The sequence below is a fragment of the Camelus ferus genome, chromosome 35, assembly GCF_009834535.1.
Source record: "Camelus ferus isolate YT-003-E chromosome 35, BCGSAC_Cfer_1.0, whole genome shotgun sequence".
In the NCBI taxonomy this organism is placed as follows: domain Eukaryota; kingdom Metazoa; phylum Chordata; class Mammalia; order Artiodactyla; family Camelidae; genus Camelus; species Camelus ferus.
This window is the reverse complement of record NC_045730.1, coordinates 18,449,326-18,468,467: the sequence shown is the minus strand read 5'-3', so window position 1 is coordinate 18,468,467 and position 19,142 is coordinate 18,449,326. Positions and strand designations below refer to the sequence as shown.

The window sequence follows — 19,142 nt, the reverse complement described above, 5'->3', positions numbered from 1 at the left end:
ACAAAAAGAAACTCAACTCGGCTTAAAGACTTAAACATAAGACATGACACCATAAATCTCCTAGAAGACATAGACAAAACAGTCCGACATAAATCACAGCAATGTTCTCCTAGGGCAGTCTCCCAAGGCAATAGCAATAAAAAGCAAAAATAAACAAGTGGGACCTAATTAAACTTACAAGCTTTTGCACAGAGAAGAAAACCATAAATAAAACGGGAAAAACCTATGGAACGGTAGAAAGTCTTTGCAAACAACGTGGCTGACAAGAGCTTAACATCCAGAATATACAAACAGTTCATAAAACAAAACCCAAACAACTCAGTCAAAAAATGGGCAGAAGACCTAAATAGACATTTCTCCAGTGAGGACATCCAGATGGCCAACAGGCACATGAAAAGATGCTCAGTATCGCTAATTATCAGAGAAATGCAAATCAAAACAACCTTGAGGTGTCACTTTATATGGGTCAGAATGGCCAACATTCAAAAGTCCATGAATGATAAAGGCTGTAGAGGGTGCCGAGAAAAGGGAGCCCTCCTATGCTGTTGGTGAGAATGTAATTTGGTGCGGCTGTTATGGAAAGCAGTGAGGAGATCCTGCAAAAAGCTTAAAATTGACTTACTATAGAATGACTTAGAGCCCCAGTGAGCACAGGACAGCCATCCTTTGCTTCTTAGAGGAAAGGAGAGTCATGAAACGAGAGGCATGAAAAATGGAGGCCAAGTCAACGCTGCCATGTTGGGGGAGGTAAATGTCACACTTTTTACAAATCCAGCGTTGACCTATTCAGTCCCTTCGGAATTCTCTAACAGAAATATTCAGGGATTCCTGTCTAGATATTCACGGCAAGAAGCAAGAGGGAGAGAAATAGGACACTTAAAGCCGAAAGCTTGTCCTTCAGCTCGTTGGAGAAGGCTGCAAAGCGGAGTTTAGAAAAGGACCATCTTGGTGATTAACAGACACACATTGCTGTGTATAAACTAGATAAACAACAGTGACCTACTGCACAGCACAGGGAGGCATATTCAATTTCTTATAATAACCTATAATGGAAAAGAATTTGAAAAGAAAATACATATGTATGTATATGAATAACTGAATCACTTTGCTGTGCACCTGAAACTGACATTGTAAATCAACTACACTTCAATAAAACTTTTTTTAAAAAAAGAAAAGGCCACCAACCCCCACATGGCCCTCACCTGCCCCTGCACCCCTCACCAACGCAACTGTGAAGGGATGGGCTTGCTCTCTGTTTCATGGCCTCGAAATTAGGCAAAGCAGGCGAGGAACCAGGTGTGGCCAGAATCTGCAGGGGCGGAGAGCTGCCCTCGGGTCCCCCTCAGTTACCCCTCAGCGAGAAGAGGCAGCCCAAGATTCCAAATCGGCCCTCCCGGCAGGGGCCAGAGCGAGAAAAGAGGAGGTGAGAGGCCGCAGCGCCCAGCCACAAGCTCTGTGCACCAAGACTCCTCAAGGGATGGAGGCTGCCGCAAAAGGCCGGTGTGGCCTGGATCTACTTTGCAATTCCTAGGAGGCCACACCTCAGGATGTTCGGAATGACAAACTGAAGATAGGAAAAGAAAAAAAAAAACCCAACAAAGAATAAATGAATTTCTCAAGTAATCGGCAGTGACTATTGAGCCAATCCGAAGTTTATCCTGATCAAAAGCAGCGTTGGAATAAAAGAATTCCTCTCTTCCACTCTATGTGACCCTCTCCTTAACAACAGAGCTATTACGGGACTCACCCTCCCCCTGGGCATTTCTATCTTAAGCTGGGTTGTCCAACAGGATTCCACACAAGAGATCTATTCATAGGCCCAATTATATTAGACGAGAAACTGACACTCAGCTTTGCAGGTACACAGTCCACAGCCATTTAGCTGAACTAGAACCACTGAATCCCACACCCACCCCACCCCCAGAAGTTAAAACTGCGCCAGTCACATGAGCAGGTGATGAACTTTTTATCAGATCTTTTTCTGTTCAGTAGAGGAAAGAGTGTTCTCTTTAATATGTACATTGTATCTTTTTCGCTATTAGACCATATATACTATTTGGGGGGACAGAAATTGATTTTAAAATGATTAAGCACTAAATCATCACTTGCAACCTCTTTGTAGAATGCTTTATTTTTAAGCACATTATCAGGCTATTTTTATGGATATATTTTTAACCTGGACACATGCCTACCTGGTGCTTGGCTTAAAATATGGTGATATAACTTTAAACTTCCTCCCATAGTACAGATTTAACTTAGTCACAGTTATCCACATCCACAAGGATCAGCTCAAGTACTAACCTTCCTGGGTGGAGCAGATACAAACTATTGTGTATAAAACAGATAACAAGGTCCTGTTGTAGAGCACAGGGAACTACATTCAATAGTTTGTAATAACCTATAATGAAAAATAATATGAAAAAGAATATATACATATATATACACACACGTATAACTGAATCACTATGTTGTTCACCAGAGACTAACACAACATTGTCAATCAACTATACTTCCGTTTTTGAAAGTCATTAAAACTTGATTTCTTAACTGCACTACGTCGCCCCCTAGTGGCAGAAAGGAACTGATGCACTTTCCCGGTTCAATGTTACAAACACCACTTGATGGGAAGCCTGAAGTCAGAGCAATTTCATTTCTAGCAGCTATGTCTCTGAGATGCGTGAGAGTGTAAATGTTAGCAAGTTACTTCATTCACTAACTCAGCAAATCTGCACTAAGTGCCCTATAGACCAAGCCCTTTTCTGGGGCTGGGGGAACAGGATTGGCGAGGACATATAATCAGTGAAGATAACAGGAAAGTTCCATTCTGGCAATAAACAACTAAAACGAAGGTCTGATGTGACGGCCCCCACGCTCAGTGGCCTCTTACGTTCATGTACCTGAAATGCATCTTATGTGACCTAAATACCAAATACCCTGGGAAAACTAGTGGTTTTGTATTCCTGAGGGAACTCCTGGTCCATCAGCCTCACCTGCCTCTGCCTCCCTTTCCCCAGGCAGGCCCAGGGCCTTCCACCTGTGCCCTCCGTAAGCACGTGCTGAATAAGATGCCCGTGGGCCGTAAGCACCCACTCAATGCAAGCTAAGGAGGCCTCAGTATCAGCTCAAAGGGTTTTTGCTACTTTCAGTTGTCCATATTGTAAACTAAAATCCTGACAATTATAAAACAGAGGCAGGCTCATAAAAAAGCAACAGGTCTATATATATGTGTGTCTGTATATATATAAACTGATGCAATAATGCACTACAATAATATATCCTTTTGTAGATAAGTATTACAATGCTGGGAACATCTTATTCAGAATCTCACATCGGATGAAGTAAGAACTATCAACGCCAAAGCCGCAGACACTATTGTTTCACTCCTGCCATTTCCCATCTTTTTTTTTTTTTTTTTTTTTTTTTTTTTTTTCAAATTGGCAGCGTCTGAACTCATGGTCCTGCTGGCTGAGAACCCTGGCGCTGGCTGCGTGAAGCCCCAGGCAGAGCAGGGTTCCTGCCCAGCCGCATGCGGAGAAGCCAAGTGCTCTCTGGGTGGCTGCTGGTGTCCACCCCGGGCTCAGAGGGAGGAAGGGCAGAGTGGCTGCCCCATCCCCCACTTCTGCTCCTTTATACCAGCCCTGGGTCCTGCTCTAACACTCAGGCGTGCTAAGAGCCTTCTTGGAAACAATGCTAATGTTTTTAAGTGCCTAAGTGCCACAGCCACATGTTCCATTTTTCAACCTATGACATATCTTTAAATAAGAAAATAAAACCACTTGAATTTTTCACAAGGAGCCAAAGAGCCTCATAGGAGCATAAACTCTCACAACAGCTGAACACATGGAGGTGCTCATTTCTATTTAAAATTCTCCCTGAACTGCTCTGCTTGGTTCTGCCAGTGAAGGATGAGATCTCCGTGCTATCGATTTAAGGGTCGAGGGGTCCAGTTACAGGGCCTCTGGTTGCTATGTAGGAAAGGGAAGGGGGCATTTGGCAAGACCTAACATGTGACCCCAACTAATTGTACACAAAGACAAACACTGTTAAAATATGCAAAGTGGGCCCTGTTAGGTAGAATGTTGCCTTAGAAACAAATAGCGGAGTTGATTTTCAAGCAAAACCTGTGTGACCATTACACTGGAAGTCTGAACAAAATTCAGATGATTTATCTAAAGTTATTTTTCCACAGCCACAGCCTAGATTAAACTACATTCTACTCAATTTATATTCTACCTCCTTTTGTAGGGCTACAGAAGGGGTGGTGGCAGTATGTTTAATTCCAACTCAGAAGAAAAAAAAATTTCAACTCTCTGTCCACGTGGAAAGAAAAAACAATTCTCCAAAGTTTTAAATTATTGATTCATTAAACTGAAATTTTAAATAAAAGCAGGAGTAACCTTTAATGAAAAAAGAACCTGAAAATGAATATATGTGTATATATGACTGAGACATGAAGCTGTCCGCCAGAAACTGATGCAACATTGTAAACTGACTGTACTTCAGTAAATAAGAAAAAAGTAAGTAAATAAATAAATAAACAAACAAATGCAAGACTTTGGATATTCAAGGTCACTTGATACTTGATTTGTTAACTGATTTGATTTGATAACTGAAAGTTATCAAATATGGTGATCCAGGCTTAAACATACCAGGCAGACTGTGGCCCTAATCTCTGCATTATGCTTAAAGTTTTTGATAGCAGCCCTGCTAATATTTGTAGTTAGAGGGCACTTGTGAACAAGGAGGACGCCTGTACTTTTATACTAAAACTGTCTTATGATGCAATGTCTTATAAAAATTTCATGGTATTTTAAAAGTACAAGCTAGGCACAAATTGTCCCCTGGTCCTCTGCAGGCTCTGCTAAGAGCTGGTGACAGTTAGAAGTAAGCTGGTAAGTGCCCTAAGCTTGTCCTGAAACTTTCACATGAAGAACACAGGCTGCTGTCTCTGAAATTCCCAGAATATTTCACTTGGGAACCTGGGGCTTTATCTCACACTCTGCCTGCCCTCCAGGAAGATTCCAGGCCAAAGGAACCCGTGCATGGGGTCTGGGTGACCCGTCCATCAGGCTCAGGTCCTCAGAAACCTGGCTGTCTTCACTAACCTCTGACCAAGTTAGTTATCAAAACCCAAATATGTCAAAGGCCTCCCAGTCCCAACTCCCTGCCTATCACCTTTATCACACCCAGGAATTCACAGTGCTTTTCACCTGCAGCCTCAACCCTCTAAGGAAAAGAATGATACATGATGGAACTTCCCAAATTAGCAATAATATTTTAAACAGTGTGTCAAACTTTATTAAGAATATTTAATACTAGACACATATTAAGCTACAGTGAATATATAAATCCTATAGTTTATTTTTTTTAAGGCAATATGTTGTTAAGTGCACTGACTCTAAGTCCTATCCTTGGAGAATCAAGAAGCCCTTGGTTGAACGCAGTTTGGTGCAGCCACTGTGGAAAACAGTATGGAGATTCCTCAAAAGACTAGGAATAGACTTATTGTATGACCCAGGAATCCCACTCCTGGGCATATATCCAAAAAGAACCCTACTTCAGGATGACACCTGCACCCCAGTGTTCATAGCAGCACTATTTACAATAGCCAAGACATGGAAACAGCCTAAATGTCCATCAACAGATGACTGGATAAAGAAGATGTATATTTATACAATGGAATACTATTCAGCCATAAAAAAGACAACATAACGCCATTTGCAGCAACAGGGATGCTCCTGGAGAATGTCATTCTAAGTGAAGTAAGCCAGAAAGAGAAAGAAAAATACCATTTGAGATCACTCATATGTGGAATCTAAAACAAACAAACAAAAAAACCAAACAAAGCATAAATACAAAACAGAAATAGACACATAGACATAGAATACAAACTTGTGGTTGCCAAGGGGGCAGAGGGTGGGAAGGGATAGACAGGATTTCAAAATTGTAGAATAGATAAACAAGATTATACTGTCTAGCACAGGGAAATATACACAAGATCTTATGGTAGCTCACAGAGAAAAAAATGTGACAATGAATATATATATGTTCATGTATAACTGAAAAATTGTGCTCTACACTGGAATTTGATACAACATTGTAAAATGATTATAAATCAATAAAATATGTTTTTAAAAAAAGCTCTTGGTTGTCTGATTCCCCAGCTTCTGCTGGGAAGATGCTGAGAAGCTTCTGGAAGGTTATAACCACACTGGGGTAGGGAGGACCTGATCCGGTGGAGAAGGACCCCTTCAAATCTCCTAAGGTTTGTCTCCACTCCCCGATATCTGTTAAAGCTGAATGTGAAAGTCAGAGCTAGATCGGCCTCCTTCTGGGGGATTCTTGCAGATGGGACCCCAAGAAGCAGCTCCTTCCACGCTTCCGGGGCTGAAGACTGAGGCACACCCAGCCGCCCGGCAGCCCTGCAGTGAGGGTTGCTTGCAGAGCACTGACAAAGGGTGTAATTTGCAAAGGGTGTAATTTACAAAGGATGGTGAAGTAGGAACACGTGGGCAAGAGCCTCCCAGCTGAGTGGCAGAACAAGTGAACCCCGTTGGTCCTATTAACCAGTTTCTTGATGGGGCAAAAACAACTGATAATGTAAAAACAAAACAAAATACCTTTTGGAGTGGGCAAACCTTTTAACTCATTTTTCAAGACAAAAGGACATGTGGCACAGGGGAGAAGCCTGTACCTGGTCCCTGTCCTTGGTTTTGGTGCTTCTCTGTTCCCACCCAAGTGGGCTGCTTCTATGCCCTACTGTCAGACATGCATTGTATGTGATCACACTCCCTCCTCCACGGCCCTCATACGCTGATGAGGGACCCAGGTCACGGAGCTGCCCCCCCCCCCCACATCCCACATGCCTGCCTGGGATCCCTTCACCCCAGGCTGGGGTCAGAGGCCACTTGGGCAATGGCTCCTTCCTTGTGGCCCCGTGGCCTGTGGACTCATCCCGGGGCATGCCAAGCTCAGGAAAGGGTCCAGAACTTCCTCTTCTGCAGGGACAGCCATGGTACAGTCACAGGTCAGGCAGTGGGTCTCACATCTGAGAGCACAGGTGGTGTAGCGTGCCCCTCCTTCATGGAGGGACCCCTCCTTCAGTGAGAGCTTGGCTGTGCTGGGTGGCCCCCTCTGTAATCTGTCCTTTTGTTTTAACCATTTTTGGGGGAGGGGTATTTATTTGTTTTAGCAGAGGTGCTGAGGATTGAACCCAGGACCTTGTGCATGCTAAGCACATGCTCTGCCACTGAGCTGTACCCTCCATGTAATCTGTCCTTCGAAAATCCCTGTTCCTCCAGATGCAGAGCTCACAGGGGAAGCATTTCAGCAAGACATCAGCCATGAAGAGGTGCAGGGTCTGCAAAGTGATGCCACAGCTGAAGAGGTATCAGGGTCCAGCCCACTGGGTGTCCTGCCAGAAGGGGGTCACCCCATCCCTCCTGCATGCTCCCCTCCCCTCTCACATATGGAAACCATACATTACTAACGCCATCGCATACAGTCTTTGACTACAAAGTGCTTTCAACAGCGTTTTCTCATTCACAAAGTGCTGTAGTCAACCTCCCTTCACGTGGTCCTGCTGCCACGATGGTGCGTATCCCCGTCCCCATGTCACAAATGACAAAACCTCCAGAGAAGTTAAAACACAGTTAGAGAAGAGGCAAACAAACGGTTAACCAGTGGGTTCTGGACGTAGGGGGTGTGGTCCCAGGACTCCTGCTAGAGCTTTGAAAGCCAGCAATGACCACCCTGCACTTCAAATTCAAGTTCACAGTCCTGGCCGCACCCACCCCCCACCCCAACACACACCCCGTCCAGCCTCAGTGCACACCTGTAGGTGCTACTGAATGAATTATACTGTATGTTCCAGATCTCAGCAGCATCTCCTTTTTGAGTGAGTGGAAAACAGGACCTGCAAATGTGTGTCTGGGGCGAGTGGGAGAAGCACCTCCATTTCTTCTTCTGAATCATGTGAAAAGCCTGTTAGGTTTTGTTCAAAACTGGCTGTTTTCAAGCCTTGGCGATCGTGGCTGTGTTGATGCCGGACTTCGGCTCAGGAAAGGGTAAAGGGAGAGACCGAAGATTGAAACAAGAGTCTCACCACATTCTTCTGGTGACAGTTTTGGAACACAAGCTGAGAACGCACACACCAGCCCAGCCAAAGCTGAACAAAAACAACACTAACTGCACAGCTGCCTTGCGGCATCTTTCTGAGCACAAAGCAGCCTCTCCCTACCCTACTCCCTTCACAGCTTTTCTTTTCAAATTGATGTCAGGGTGTGGGTAATCCTTGCAAGCCAATATGTCATTTTGTTTAGCTTTAGAAATATTTGATCGTGCTGATTTGGCAAAGGGGAAAAAAAGTGTTCTATAGCAGGAATATTTCATCTCTGCAACAACTAGTTTGAGCAAGTCTGGGATGGGTCTCAGGCTGACGGTGACCGTCTGATGCCTGACACTGAGGACCACGCGCAACTCCTAAACCTGACTAAGACCCTCAGGCAAGCTCACAGGATAGCACTGCTTTTTTTTTTTTTTTTCTCTTGCCTGGAAAATTAAGAACAAGTTCTGATTCCCAAGAACTTTTCCTCTTTTATTTTTTCCCCTCCTTTATTTTTGCTCAGTCTTTCTTCTTTTCTTTCTTTCTTTTTTTTTTTTTTGTAGTCCTCTGGTGGAAGCACAAATAACAATTCCCAGCAGGTCACATGGACAAGAACTGGGTTTCTCATGAGAGGCAAAAACTGTAGCCATGGGGTGAACGAAGTTTACAGGAAACATATGAAGGCTTTTCAGCAAGCAGATACGAAGGACAGTACTGTTCACAAGAGCCCTGTTCTGCATGGTTTGCTATCAGGATATCATTTACCTGGAGCCCATGAACAAACTGACACAAGGACACTACAAGTGGCAGAAAAGATGCTCTACCACCTAGTACTTTGGGCTAGATGAGGTTTTTATGAGGATCACTGAGACATTTAACTGAACTCTGGTCCTTAGTTATATATGACACAGACCAGGAATCAGAAAGTGGCAGTCACATTCATTACAGACCACGAGGGAGGGTTCCCTGGAGGGTTAGACTGGGCTTTGTAAATTCACAGGTTTCCTTTCTCCACTGGAGCTGACTGTAAGATACCCGTGCCCCCAGCACACCCAGACTGATGGCACCAGCATCTCCAGGCAGGACCCAGACCTAGGGATCAGATCAAGCTCTCCAGGTGAATCAGGGTGCAGCCCAGGGTGAGAACTGCGGCTACCTGAACCAGTTCATTTGATGGAGGGATGCGCAGATTGGCTAAACCAGTGGCAGCAGCAAAACTGAGACTGTAAGGACTCAGTTTCAGGGAGAGGGTATAGCTCAGTGGTAGAGAGCATGCCTAGCATGCACAAGGTCCTGGGTTCAATCCCCAGGACCTCCATGAAAAAATAAATATACCTAATTACCTCCCCCCAAAAGCAGATTTTTAAAAAAGAACTGTTTCATGATTTCATCACCAGCATCATTTCCATCATTTCCATAGCTATGTTTGTTGCATAGTGGTGCATTTAAATAAATATTAGTAGAGAACACATGATTTGAATTTTACCAGTCCCAGAACTTAGGGAGCCAAGGACCCCACTTAAACATTACAGAATGGAATGATGATAAAAACATAACCAAATGAGTTCCCAGGGAACCAGGGAAAGGAAGGCCTGAGACAATTCAAGGTCATCCTAACTAAAATCCTCTTGCTGTATCTGCATCACCCCTCCCAGGGCTCCGTGCTGGGGGCCCCTTCTGTAGATTATAGTTAGGACTAGCTGACCCAAATGACAGCAATGCCTGTTATGATTAAGTTCTAGTTTATTTCTCGCACTCAGACGGTAAGCAACTCACTTCTAGAAATCTCATACGCTATACCCACAGGACACAGGCACTCCCCTGATGTCTGCAGTGTTTCTTTAAAATCCCTTTTCCTGGCTCCGTTTCTCTCTGCCATTAATATACATTATGCATGTGCTAACTTGAAAGATTTCTATTTTGTTGTGGTTTTCATCCTCTGTATCTCAGAAACATGTTACTACAATTATATAAGTCTGTCCTTCAAGGAAAATTGCTGACAATACCAGCATAAGTAAGTTCCCCAAGCAAAGGCATAAAAAAAAAAAAAAATCCCCCCAAGTGTTGTATTTGTTTGCTTTGTTTTCCAAAATGCCACATCATGTTTTAAACTAAAACTAATGCACACATCAGATTTACCAAAGCCCAGAGCTGGAGCTACAAGTGATTATAAAGGTCAAGGTGCGCTCTTCTTCATCTGTGGAAAGGATGCTTCTAAGCCTTCATTAGGGGGACCTGCAATCTGATGTATCTCTGTAAGAGGCGATGAGTTTAGACCTCCAGAGCTATCCCCTTTCACCCCAGCACCTGGCCACCCCGGGCCCCAATTCTGAGAGGAGGCTAAGCTTGAGGTAGGACCTGTAACTAAATAATGAAGGTCTTGCCCTCGGTCCATTTCAGGATTGAACCCTCAGCTTCCAGGTCTGGAGCGGGGATAGGTGACTAACACTGCATTGCAGGTACCACATAATGCAAAGAGCTGCCTGAAGGCTAAGGACCTGGGCTTTCCAGATGGACGGGAGTTCAAACCCCAGCTCTGCTGTTTTCTAGGTGTGTGACTCTTAGGCCAATTACCGCCACTAACGATGAAGGTTTTAAGGATGGAGGACACTCAAGTCTGTAGCAGAGAACTTGGCTCAGAGCAGGCTTCTGAGTCACCCCTACCTGGTGGCATCACCTACTGCCCCCAGCACGCTTCCCCCTTTCCTCCCCTTGCCACCCACTTCTTGTCTTCCCCAACTCTTCCCTGGTGCACGTGCACACACGCACCTTTCTACTCTAGCACCTGCACTCCTAACGCTCACTGCGATCATTATCCTCCAGTTTGCTTTCCTCTTCTGATGATTTCTCTTTTTCCCAGGTCCCTTCCTGTTGGGATTACTATGAACTCCAGCTAGCCCAAATCAGTGACAGGATCGAGTGTCTATGTGACAGATTTGCTTGTGTCCTTTCAAAACACGGGGCCCCGGATGACTAAAGTCTATTTCCATTTTTTGCCTTTAACAATTTATGGAGCCACTAGCAATCCTAAATGCCTACGAAAGAAATGCTTTCCACGCCAACACAGTTTCAATTATTTTGCAATAACCCATAAACAGGGAGAATATTTTGGGATGCTTCATGAAGCGCCCCAGACAGGATATGGCTTCCAGCCTCACTGTTTGCCTGCCTTGTGTTCCCTCCCTAAGGGGCAGGCGGGCTCCTGGATCTACAAGCCCAGAGAGGCTGCCCTCATCCATCAAAGGGCTGGGGCAGGTGGAGCGTTCTCCACCAGAATGATTTTTGGAAGGAAAAAATAAATAAATAAATATTTCCATTCATGAATATAACATAAATGCTGGTGGGGTCATGCCTTCTAAGTAAAAAATCTATAAATTATGTGAATTTGCAGTGTCCATGGCTTTGCAATTATAATGTTTAAAGATGCAAACTGTGGGGTCTAAAAGATGTCTAAATCTAATTTTAAAGAGAAAGAGGGGAGAGATACCAAAAAAAGTTACTGAAAATCTTTTCATTCCCCATTAGGATGACAAGGAAGGCTGTCTTAAGGGCTGGACTACTGGACTCTGCTCAGAGCCCCTCCTGCCCCTCCTTGGATGTACCTGTCTTTGGGCTCCAATAAAAGCAAATTCTAGCCAGAAAGAGTTGCTGATATGAACGGAATTTAGACCCAGGTAGAGGAGTAACTCTGTGAAGGAACCCCACACAGCCTGCCATTCCCTATCAAATTCTCACCCAATACACAAGATGAAAATGTGAATAATATTTCTAACCCTTTCTTCCTTATAAAGAAGAAGGTACATGACGAGGAGGAAAGAAGTCAGTCACCGTGTTTCCTGAAAGACTAAAAACAGCAGTCTTGGCCTTTCAAAGAAGTTCTGTTGGGCCCGGTGTGTGAAGTTGATAAAACAGGTGCTAATTTGCAGCCTTTAAAACAAAAATGAAAACACAGTCAGCAAGCAAGTGCTTGAAGTTTCGACCACAGTTTAAAAAAAAAAGCTCTAACTCCAGGTGAAAAAAATTCCCAAGAGTCATGACATAATTTATGGTCAGAGTTCATGGAATTTCACCTGTAGTTTTGAAACATACGGGGTGTTCATAGTTAACAGAGCAGCTGGCTGGACCAGCAGGAGAGGTGATGAAATGACAGAGCAAAGGGCGGAGGGACACTTCTACCCCCTCAAAACAGTCACAATGTCTTACTTAATCAAAGTACCCATCCCGGGCTGGTCAGACCAAGTTCCGAACAAAACCTGTATTGAGAAGCACATTTAATGGGCACCTGAGGCGTTATGTTTTCAGATGATCTAAGTGTTATTTTTGGATTTGTACTCTATTCATATAAAAATTACGTATGACATCTATTACAGTATAAAGCCATAGCTTGGTCTGCAAAGGTGACTTGGTACCGAGCCCACAGTCCAGTCTTTTGAAATCCAGTTTGTGTTTCTAATTTCTGGATTCATGTGATTTGAATAAAGCTAAAAAGTGGGAGAAGGGTCACAGTGAAATACAGTTGATTATTCATTTTTTATTTGTCCTCACAGACTTTCTGTATGCAAGCAAACATGAATAAATGCTTATTTTCCCTTTTATACCCAGATGTAAAGTACCCTTAGCGATGCCCTCAGGAGACCCTTCCATAAAGGCACACAGTCAGCATCCTTATTTGCTACACGGTTATGTATGTAACGAGCCCCTGATGGATGAGCACCGTAGTTACCAGTCTTTTGCTATTTCCCACAAAGCTACAGTGGATAACCTGGAATGCAAGTGTATCTGGAGGAATTCTGCTGGAAACTGCTAAACTGCCCCTCATTGACATTGTATCATTTTGCTTTCCCATCAGCCATGGTTCCTGTCCCACGAATCTCACCAGTCAGTGTGTGATCAGCTTCCAGAGCTTTGCTGAGCCCCCAAAGCACTGCCTGCTCGGAAAAATTTCCAAGTTGCATTTATGCATCAAGTGACCCTCTACTTCACATCCGCCCCACGTGTCAGATCTCTATTTTGTTCTGTTCTTTCTATGTGTAATACCTTGTGCTGGGCTTTTGGGGATGATAATAATAAGTAACACTCGTGTAGTGCCTCCTAAGTGTGGGAGGGGAACATTGCCTCCCCCTCCTCAGTCGAGGGTTTGCACTGCTGCCAATCCCCCATCCCCCGTCCAGCAGTCCCCTCCCGCCTCCGCTGCATCCCTCTTACCAGAATGCTTAGTTTGCTTTTGTTTGGTGAGAAGGAAGCTTGTCTACTATCTTCGGTACACTGCTCCTTGATATTTCTTTCAATGTCTAAAAGCACTCAGAAGCCTCTCCTCTTCAAAGCTTTTACCTGTTTGAAATGTAAGGGCTGGACACCAGGGCGGGCAGAGCTCCAGCTCAGCTCTGCTGGTGACTGCACACTGCTCCCACGCCAGGCAGGATGTGATAAGAGCCCCTTTTTAGCTCTGGCCGGAGTGTCCCAATGACATCTGATGGCTCAAATGCCACCCCTCGTTTAAGATAAAACAAAATTACTCAACATTTTTATGACATCCTGGGGTATTCTGGAGAGGAGTGGGAAGCCAGCCAATGTCAGAGGCAGAGAAGTCCTGGAATCCAGGGCTTTCCAGAAGGTGGGGTTGCCTGCTGTCGGCTGGGGCTGCAAGGCGGCAGGTCCCAGCTCTGTAGCGTCCTGCAGGTGGGGACAGAAGAGCTCAGAAAGCAACATCTTGGCAAAGTGCTGGTCATGACCAGTCAGAACTCAGAGTAAGTCTTTCAAGGTGGCTGGAGATGGCTGGCTCCCCGGGACCCCACACGTGGGGCAGCCTAGAGGTTCAAGGTTACATACGGATCTTATAAGCCAGAGGGGCCATGCCAACAACAGGCAGTGTCTGTCATTCCACAGACATTGAATTCCAGGAGTAGTTGATGGGGGAGGTGCTGTGGAAGGGCGCGAAATCTGTCTGCAAAATGTTGGCTCGCTTTTCTCTGGAAATATTCTTCCTGCCCTAGGGGACCACTCAGATGTTGGCAGGACACACCTCCCCTGCTATCTCAGAAAATATCAATTCTCAGCCCTTCTTCCCATCACCAGGAAGAAGAGGATCCGCTCGGACCTCGGGCAGCACGTGCATGCCCGCAGGGGCGGGGGGATGGCCACTGGGAGCAGAGGGCCCAGGGGGTCTGGAGATTCAGGGACAGTATAGCTCCAGCTACAGGTTCTTAGTGGCTGATGGTAAACCTTGTTCCAGGTACTCTCAGGGAAACTTTCTAGAGCATTCTGCCCTCCTTTTACTGCTTTTCTAGCTTCTCACATGCTGGCAATGACATCAGGGAACACAATGACTGCACGTTCTTTACATCATACGTGAAAGCAGGGATGGAGGCGGAAGGACTATCCTTGTGCACTGGATTATGGCTGAATCACTTGCAAACTGATGTGTGATTCCCTGCGTGTGAGAACTCAGGGTCTGGGAGCAGTGGCATCCCCCACCATGTGTTCTGCCCACATACACGGCAGTTCAACAAATATGTTGTATTTCAACGAAACTGCTCTGGAACTTCGGATCTGGTGAAAAGAAGAGGATATCATGTATTTGCTCAGATTTCTAATATGATTTTCCTAGGAGCTGTTACATGGGTTTTAAAAACAACCCACAAAAACTTAGCAAAGGAAAATTCCACTTTCAAAGCAGTCTTCGATCCTTTAGTAAGTGTGCTTTTCCTGACTGTACGGCTGATGAGAAAAATGTTCACAAGGCCCCACTGCAGGTGTGTCCGTTCACAGGTGGACGGCAAGGGGGCCGGTGCTGGACCACGATGCTGCGGAGGGAGGGAGGGATGGGAGGCCATGGGCAGGGCCACCCACTGAGCTGAGCACCAGCACCACCGGTGGTGGGGGGAGGAGTGCAGCCTCACCCTCAACTGTGAGTCAACAGTCTGGCGTGGGGCCCAGCAAACTATTTTTCAAGAGGTTTATCAAATGATGCTAATGACCATTCAGTTTTAGAAAACAATCACCTTGATAAATTAACTGCAACCTATTCCCTCCCCTGGCCCCCAGGATCAGCGTCCTGGGTCTGTCTCCAACAAAGGCTGGTGACGACACCACCAAGGCAGCTGAAGGGTCTGAGGATGACAGTGACACTGACCATGCAGGTGGCACCTTCTGCCCCTGCCTTGGTCATCAAAGCCCTCAAGGAACCACCAAGAGACAGAAAGAAGCAGAAAAAACATTAAGCACAGAGGACACATCACTTTTGGTGAGACCGTCAACACTGCCTGACCGACGCGGCACCCAACTTCAGCCAGAGAATTCTCTGGAACCACTAAAGAGACCCTGGGGACGGCCCAGTCTGTGGGCAGCAATGTTGGTGGCGGCCGACCTCACAGTATCATAGATGACAGAAAGAGTGGCGCAGTGGGCTGCCCGGCTAGTTAACTACAAAGGTTCTTTGACAACCCACCCTTCAAAAAAAACCTGATGATGATTTGATGCTAGTTGAAATATTTTATTTCAATTAATCCCAAATTTCCTCTGATGAATAAATATACAGGTATCCACCTACAATTTCACACTTGAACCAAACAAATATTCTCTTCTTCTCTGCATTTTTAAGCGAACCCACCTAAGGGTAATAAAATCCAGATAATCATCTCACACGTAAGTGCCAAAAACCCACCCAACTCCACATCAGCAGGAAAGTTTCTTTCCCCCTGTTTGATGTAGAAGAGCTGTGGCCAAGGCTTTCTGGCTGTGAACCAACTACAGAACACTGGTTACCTCCAACACACAGCTCCACCTCCTCAGGACACTGGCTTTGGAACGACCACTTGGGCACCAGGAGTACTCATTTTCAAGAGTGTGTTGGCCAGCAGATTCTCCCTTGCAACCCAGAAAGCAAATTCAACACATCACTGGATTAAATGACAGATTTGATTTCAATATTACTGGCAGCACCTTCTGGGCTTATAAATCATTTCGTTGGAAAGCTAATGCTGATTGTTTCTCACTTGTCACCTGCCACAGAAAAATGGAACTGCTTAGAACAAAACCACGCAATTACCTTCCTTCTGGAAAAGGCTTGAAGGAATCAGAAGTGTTCCAAAGCAAACTTTCCCTCGGGAGCTCGAAACATGAGAAGATCAAATGTTTCCAGCCCATTCCCGCGCGCGCACGCGCGTGTGTGTATGTGTGTGTTTCACTCATCAATTTCTTCACCGCACAGCTATTTACTGAACACCCGCTACGTACCCATCACTGGGGCAGTAATGGTTAGAAGTCTTCAATATCAGACACATCAAAAATCAAATACAAGAACAAAAACATTTTCTAAACCTGCTTAGATATGCTTAGAAAACCTGCCACTTGGAAGTATCTGATTTTCAGAATAATTAAGAGTTCACTGTACTTCAAACAAACTTCCACCCTGATTCCCTCGTGCTCCCTTTGTCAAGTTTAAATTGACCTGGATGTCTTCCTACACAGTCTGCAACAACCCCCCATAATACCCCATCTAAACAACACGCTTCTAGAGAAGGCCAAATTTAGTCTCTGTTTAAAACTTTATCAACTCAAGATTCTTTCAACATAGAGGTCGGTGTCTTATTAGACCTTTGCTATTTGAGGAAACTGTGTTTCTAGCTTTCAGACAAAAGCACGTAAACCTGTTCTGTAACTCTGGAGTTCAGATAATGACATATGTGTGCACGTTGTTTCAAAGTCAAAGAAAGTCCACCATAAATTGGTCTACAGACAGATCTCAGATAAAGAAAACCTCACGTCGAAAACCTGTGAATCTGACATTAGGATTTACTGTACTGCATTAGTACTTCTTATGTAAAATGCAGGCCAAGTCATGTATTTCTCTTAAGAGCAACCAGTTTTATTTTAAATTTCAAGTAATATATTAGTAAAATCCTAAAGTGACAGTAGAGGGTGCAGCCCACAGTGCACCCAAGCAATGCTATGCTGGGTGGTCCACACAGAGGCCAGGGTGCTGGTTGGTTCTAGAATATTCTCTCGTGTGCCAAGGTCCTCCACGTGTGTGTGTGTGTGAGTGTGTGTACAGTGTATGTGTGCTGTGATTCTCGCTGCAGTCTATTTAAACCTAAGTCAACTAGAGAGTTAGCAAATACACACTAAGAAATTCTGTCTCATTAACTAAAAGATCTCCATAAAGTATGTGAAAGTAAATCCTGTTTGGAGATTTCTTGGTGGGACTCCTCCTAGGGGACCATGGCACAGGGCTTCTGAGGGCCCGCCAAGGTGCACAGTCTATTTGTTGTTGGTGGGCTCCAGACTCCAAAAAGGATTTAGACTTTTCTCAGATCAGTTTTTGTATGGCTCTCCATGGCCCAGAGGGGGGAAATTGGCCTTACACAGGCTACGCTTGATAGCAGATGGAGAGATCTGATTTAGAAGACTGATGACTGCTTGAAGATTGCAGAATCTGGCCAATATTTGAAGAGGTTTTCAAGCCCTAAAACATAGTCCATATCATGGGCCACAGACAGTGGTCCTAGGAACCTCCAGTCATGTGATGACATGCCCATGGACGCGCCGCTGGGGGCGGTGGACTTGGAGATGTCCAAGTCAAATTTGGCTTGATGTCCACAAAGGCACGGAAAGAAAAACACGGACTTTTTTGACAACCATGGGCTGTTCACAGCTCCTTGACAAAACAAGGCCCGGCCGCGGAGGGGAGGCCCAGCCCCTGGGGCCTGGCACAGAATTTTTCTGGCTGAGTGGCTGCAGGAAGCAGATGTCATGGCTCAGTCAGACCCCAGCCTTCTGCAGCCCTGCTTCAACACAGACCCCTGACGCCGGGTGCAGCCTGGACCCTGTAAGCACCCACAAAGCCCAGCACCTTCATTCCTCAGGTGTGACCACCCAGGTGCCACACCACAGTCCAGGCAGATTGGGACCCTCTGGCGCCCCTTCCCATCCAGGTTACAGATATGGCCCCCACGTGCTTGAAGCATCTGTTGGGGGAGAGTTGTGGCTAAAAGTGGCAACTCAAGGTCCAAGCCTAAGGAGGCCAGAGTGACAACCCCCCAGTGGCAAGGTAATCAAACAGCTTCTGGAAGCTAAACACAAACTGAAATTAATGAGCCTTTGAATTCCTTCCTCATAGGGCTGACCAAAAGCACTGCACACAAAAATATCTATTTTTTTCCAATTACCCATGTTTAAGTTCTTTAACATATGTCACTGGCTTCAGAATATACACTTAAGGGGCTTTTTCAATAGCAGAGAAGAAAGGTCTTCGCATGGATTTGTGGGTCACAGCCACTGCCTGTCTGAGGAGAACAGAAGGTCTGGGGTAATTTGTTGGACTGTCAAACTTTAATGGCTCTCCTGCCAAAATGATTTTGGTCAGTGAAAGTTAAACCCCTCCAGACTCAGGACAAATGTTTACGATTGGGGTCAAGAGTGTTTACTCTTTAGCAGTTAGCTTCGCAAACAAAAGAGCTTTGACTCAAGATGAACTGAATGCAGCCCATGCCGGAATTTAACCCTTCTTGGAAGAGTCACAAAATCACAGCCATCGCTTCCAAAGCCCACCAACCCACCGGGGCTGATCAGCTGGCAGTATAGACGGTCAGGTTCACCTCTTCGTGGCAACGCCTATTTTTAAAGGCCAGCACACACACACACACACACACACATACACACACACCCACACACACACAATATGATATGGTTTCCCTTAGAAAGTCAGAAGGGCCAAATAATTACCACACTTCTAATTTTAAATTTGAGTTAACAAACACCAAAGCAGGAGCTGAGGTTCGATTTTAATTTTCGCTCTACTAAAATTAAACTAGAATGTCATGTCCTCGCCATCTCCTGATCACCAGTGGCAAGCGACGTTCTAAAACATGTAAGTGGACATCATCTGGCTGTTATGCGGACATATTCACACAGACATGTGCAACACATCTATGAACACAGATGACAGTAAAGATCGCCTTTTCACTACATAACAAGAATCGAGAACTGTCTACAAAATATAACGAAAATCAGATTCCACATTTCCGAATATAGTAATTTT

At 45.1% G+C, this 19,142-nt stretch overlaps 1 protein-coding gene across 21 annotated transcripts in view; it reads right to left on the bottom strand.

The window, feature by feature from the left end:
• The window catches only part of SVIL (supervillin), a 215,277-nt gene that overhangs the window by 106,292 nt on the left and 89,843 nt on the right, over positions 1 to 19,142 (bottom strand). The gene's annotated exons all lie outside the window — the stretch shown is intronic.